The sequence below is a fragment of the Pteropus vampyrus genome, unplaced genomic scaffold, assembly GCF_000151845.1.
Source record: "Pteropus vampyrus isolate Shadow unplaced genomic scaffold, Pvam_2.0 Scaffold705, whole genome shotgun sequence".
Lineage (NCBI taxonomy): Eukaryota > Metazoa > Chordata > Mammalia > Chiroptera > Pteropodidae > Pteropus > Pteropus vampyrus.
Genome location: NW_011889486.1, coordinates 440,722 through 446,721, shown reverse-complemented (window position 1 = coordinate 446,721; position 6,000 = coordinate 440,722).

Genomic DNA, 6,000 nt, shown 5'->3' with positions numbered 1-6,000 from the left:
ACTTAACATGCTAGGAACTGGTTTTGGTCTTGGGAAAATTTGTGGTGGGGGTGTGGAAGTAGGGTACGAATACAGCTCTAGGGTTTAACCCAGGGCTTCTTAATTCTGGCTGGGTATCAGATGGCTGGTGGCTCTTTGCCGGGCCTTACCAAAGGTGTCCTGGAATTCCTAGGTGGAGCTTGGGCATTTGTCTTTTTCAAAAGTGACACTCATGGATTGCCAAAGTGGACAGCCATTGATTTAACTCTTGGTTTGAAATGGTTTTTCTACTTTTTGATTACTGTTGTAAGACTTAATAAGGTTAGTTTTTAAAATCCTTTGGTACTGAGCTCCTATTTCTAGCATGGGCTCAGCTCAGGTCTCCTCTCCTTGACGGTTGCAGGCCCTTCCACATTCTCTGCATCCCACCTTTCCCACTTAGCTATTCAGGCTATGATAAAGAGATCCTTTATGGGTCTCTAATTTTTGATACAATTATAAGTGGAGCTATATATTTAAAGATGCCTTTTACTCTCCAAATGGACCCTCTCATAACATACCTGTTATTAACTCTTTCTCTTTTAGCAGTTGTTTTTGGGTCTCCACTTGGAAGCCTATAGCCTCTTTTTGTTCTTGTTCAATCACAGCTAAGAGTCATTAAATGTTTCCTCTTACCTATTAGCTCTAAATAAGGAATATGTCAATGATTTACAATATGTGTATTTAAGGTGATATCCTGTCCAAGAAGTATCAGAGAGGGGACATGTAATGACATGATAAGTAGAAGCGGGAGGAGGACTGTTTTATATCCTAATAGTTCGTGGAGAGGAATTGGTTTCATTTTTGAGCTATTAAGTAACGTGCTGTTCTGGGCTAAGTGCCCTTTTTCTACTTCCTCAAATATTGTGAGCATAGGATGAGGACCTTCAGGATACAGAGCCAGGTGGGTGGATGGTGGTTTCACACTTGTCGTTCTAGGTCAAAGAGGATAATTGGGATAAGAGCTGGAGAGTGGACTGAGCAGAGGGTGTTTTGATTGTGGAAGTGTGGGCACACCCCTCCCAAGTTTGACTTGCCCAAGTTTGAATTTGGTTCAAAGTTTGGCTTCTATTCTGGATTCAGCAGTTGTAACTGAGGAGGAAGAAAAGGAAGCCCACCTCTCTTTTCCAGTTCTACCTCCCTGCAAGCCTTCCTCTTGTACGTAGGATAGAGTCAAAGTTGAGAGTGGAAGTCCACAGCTATCAAATACTGATTTTGCCTAAAACCAAAACAGCTCTGCAGGGGACCGTGAAAGAGACCTGCCTGTTCTCACATGCCCTTCTCTTAGGGATGGTTGTCTATTACATCCAGGAACATAGGGGCATATGGCACAGCGAATGGGCTGCAAGGCCAAATAGGCCTGGTTCAAATCCAGGCTCTGCCTCTTACTCCCTTTTCAGCATTGCAATTTACTTCAGGATTTACTTCAGTTCTTTGAAGCTATTTTCCCTATATATGAAATAGAGACTCATAGGATTTTTTATGAGGACTAAATAAGGTTGTTTAGGGACTAGTGCCTGGTCTGAGCCCTTCATTCCATTCTAATGTGTTTTCCCCAGTTTGATTTGTCTTCTGGTGATTCAGTCCCCATTTCTTGTTAATTTTTTGTTTCTATGTGCAGGATGCCCTTAAACCCCAAATACTCAATATTCTTCTAATCCAAAAAGAGAGTTAGAAAGCTGAGTTTAGGGAAGGGCTTTGCATAACTCTGAGGGATGATATTCTGACGGGCAGGAAAACTGCTGGAGATGGAGCAAGCTGGATCTCTTTGTAGTAGATCCTTTCGCAAGCACTTTTGTTACTTGAATTTGTGGTATTTTAAGTCCCTAGAACACCAGATGTTCCCATATTCAAAGACTTGCAGAGACACACAGGCTTTTGCCAACAGAAAGCAGCCTAAGGGTGGAGGGGGTGGGGCCACTCATGAATTATGGAGAATCTAGTAGCATCAGAGTGGACTATTGAAATTGAAAACAGTTCAATCTGTCCACTGGGGACCTGTAGACAATGTACCTTCTTTAAAAGGCTGCAGCCTTTGGCCAGCCCTTCAGTCTTTTGTTCTTCATCGCCATCCCACTCTTTTTCTCCTCTTGGCTGATCAGTATGCTTACATGTCTACATTGGCAATTTTCTTTTATAAAAATCCGTGTGTGTGTGTGTGTGTGTGTGTGTGTGTGTGTGTGTGTGTGTGTGTGTTGTGGTTGGCAGGGGTCATGCTGCCACTGAATTAGCTCTGTTACTGAGAGCCAAACAACCTTAGATTGTAAGTTTTATCCCAACACAGACCAGTTATTTTCTTACTAAGCATAAACAAAGTTTCTCAGGACTACTGACCTTTTGTTCTGGACAGTTGTTTTGCAAATGTGGTCATGTCTTCCTCAAGGGAAATCAGGCAATTCACTACCACTTCTGTAAAATCTAACTCTCAAAACATCTTTATCAAAATTAAGGAAACTCAGAGTTTTCTCAGAAAGCTGAGATGCTGAGAGCAATAGAGATTTATGTGTCCCAGAACTTTCGGAGCACCTGTTTGAACTCTATATCGTATGTTCATGGACTCCTGAGTTCAGGTGACATCTTGGCTACCCATCCACACATCCCATTTTTTTTTTCATGACAGGAACTCTCTGCTCCATATACTCTTGTCTTTCCTGCTTCTAAGCCTTTGCTCTTGGTGTTCCCTTGCCTGGAATTCCCTTTCTCTTCTTGTCTGCTCAAATCAATACTCCTTCAAGGTCCTGCTTAGTCTGACCGTGATCTCCTATTTCTCACATCTTCCGAGATGTCTCTACACTTACCAGATTTTATTTTCTGATGTTCTCTAGTTATTTTATAGGTATGAGACTTTAATTTCTCCTCGAGCTCCTAGGCTCTTAGAGATCCTGCTTTAGGTCTTTTCTGTGAGCTTTGAAGCATCTGATCCCATGCAGGACAAACCCTCATTGAATGTAGACCCCAGGGAATGGAGAACGGTGTGTGCAGGATGCTGCTGGACCTATTGCCCAGCCCTAGTCCGACCACTGTGTAAAGCTGTGCAAAGTCAGGCTGTTGGAGGTCCTGCCCTTTTCCTGAATATAAAAGACATCCACTCATTGCATCTGCTCACGGACCAGTAGAGGCCCAGAACAGACTCAGAAGAATAAGCACAATCTCTGTTCTTATAGAGCTGTAGTCAGGGAGGTAGGAAGTGTGAACAAAAATAATAACACCCTCCGACTCCTGTTAACATGGAGACCCAAGAAATACAGGTGTACCTTTATTCTCATCCCATCCCTTAGTAAATGGGATTGTTCTCATTATGCTGTATTGGGAGTTTATACATTTCTCTCCCTGCCTGGAATGTGAGCCGTCAAAGGGTGAACTGTGTCTCATTTGTTTCTGGGTCTCTAGTTTCTAGCCTAGTGTCTGGCACATATGGGGCATTAAGTTGATGTTTGAGCTTGTTGAATGAAGGAATTGGTAAACAAATGAGTGAATGTACCCAGTGTCACAGGAGCACAGAGAGAAGGAGTATGTAGAAGATAAGAAGTTGGTGATATTGTAGCAGATTTTGGAAGAAAGACTAGGAGCTTGCTGAGCAGGCAAGAGGAGAGAGGCATTTCTAGAAGAGGGAACTGCAAAGGCAAAGACGCCAAGACGTGAAGCCCTGTGTGGGGTAAGAGAAACCTCACCAGGTATGGAATGGTTTGAGAAGGGAATGGGGCAGAGAAGAGAGGCGAATGGAATGGATCCCTACCTTGTTATTCCCAAGCAGACCTACTAAGGCCAGCATTTAATCCTAAACTTGCCCCTGCTTACCATTCCCTTCTCCCCAACCCCCCAAACCTGGCTTCACATTGCCCCTTGCTCCTGGGGTGCAAACCTTTTAATATTAGTTGAAGGCAATACTTGTCGAACTTCAATGTGCTCAGAAGCACCTGAGATCTTGTTAAAAATGCAGATTCTGACTTCTTTGGAGGTGGGACCTGTGATTCTGCATTTCTAAGGAGCTCCCAGGTGATGCTGATGATGCTTGTCTGGGGACTACACTTTGAGAAATGAGGCTTTAAGGTAAATGTAACTAGGGAGGCTCTCTGTGGCCTCAGCTAGGCATTCTAAAGGCCAAGAAACTAACTTCCTTTGGATTATTTGTAATTCTGCTTCTCTTAGCAGGGCAGGTAACTGAGTGTTATCTAATAAAATGTAGGCACTGGGTAGAAATGCCAAAAATAAGGCTTTACTCCCCAAATAGCCTGTCTTTGATACTGGTGTCTTCATTCTACAAAATACTTCTTTGAGTTTCTGCTTCCACGGTTTTTATTAGTTCCTAGGGTAGACTTACTCTTTGGGAGCAAATGGGCATCTGGAGGCCCAAGTAAGCTGTGGGGAGGTCCTGGGGTAGCTCTCCTGCCTCACGTTGAGAGGGTACCTCTTACCCTCGGTTCTGGAAGGCTCAGTTGGACAAAGGCTATTCTGTTATAAGTCATGTACTTAGTTTCTCATAGTCGAATACTGGATAGAAGCAGAGGAACTTCTGTATCCATTTCTTATCTCAGATATCACCCAAATAGAAGCTTCTGGACCCAGTATGAGACCTAGCGAGCTGGATAAGCAACTTCTCTGGGCCTCACAGCCACCTTCAGCTGTATTAAAAAATAAAGAGGAGGCCGGCTACGTCAAACCAAAACTCTGTATCTGACATGTGTCTGCGGCAGCATGGGTGGCTATGCTGCAGCCTGGGATCTGACCGAAGGGCTATAGTGGGAGCTGAGGCCCCTGCTTGTGCCAGTCCACCCTCCAGACACATTTGCAAGCCTGGGCCCTGCTGATAGCAGAGGAGACCTGGGGCCTGAGGAGACTAAACCTGGCCACTGGAGGACACTTCCTCCAGGCTTCCACTCTTCTCCTTCCCTGGTTTTCATTCCCGTGGCCTGCACCCTGTGGATGAGCCAGCAGCCACCAGTCTCTAGCAAAGTGACAGAGGCACTTTGGGGACAGAGTCTGTGCAAGATCAGGCAGGGACAGCCACCTCTGGTGTGGTGGAGAACCACAGAGGTCTCCTCACCACCCCTCTGCCATCAGCAACTGCCACCAATATCCGGCTCACTTCGCTCCTCCCCAGTCTAGAACAGCTTCAGCGGCCTATGCTAGATTTCGCTGCCCTCGTCATAATGTCTTCTTTCCCCCATTCCCTCTCCAACTTTATTAATTCATTTAGGGGTGCCCCTTTGCAGCTAGCATCACCTGTTTATTGAGTGTCTGCTCCGAGCCAAGCACTGTGCTGGTCTCTCATTTTGTTTCTCCATGCCTTGCCCTTTAGCACCTTCTTTTACAGTGATGCTGGTCTGGGGACCACACTACAGAGGTCACTTGCTTATCTATTCCAGTCTTCTCTTCTGTGTCTCTAAACAACCTGAGGGATGGTCTCATGTGTTCTCCCCTTTGTGACAGGCAGTGTAGAATACTGGAAATACCCAGTGTTTCACACAAACCTCAGTTTGAATCGTGGCTCTGACCTACTACTACTGTAGGTAAGTTGGTTGTGTTAAGTTCTGTCGACTTGTTTCCTCATTTGCAATTTTTTTTTCTTTTTTTTTTAAAGAAGGAATCACCTATCCCAGCGTTACATTTAAGTTGAGGGATCATATATAAAGTGTTTGGTGCAGAGTTAATGCTCAAAAATATTATATGCTCCCTCTTTGCTGCATCACAAGTGCATGTGATTGCTGCATGAGAACCTGTGTTCTACTTAAATATCTCCCTGGAAGAGTCGGGTGACTTTCTCTGCTTAGGGCCTCCTTGGTACTCCACCTCACGTTCTCCTACATGTAGTTTTAGCCTATTTTCTCTTCCTTTTTCAAAAGGAAAAAAAATTCAAACATAGATAACAGAAGAGAGAACTGTGTAATGAACCCTTTGCACTAGTCACCAGTTTCAACAATCAATAACAATGTTCAGTCTAGTGTCACCTACCTCCTCCACCTCTTTTTTTTCTGGACTATA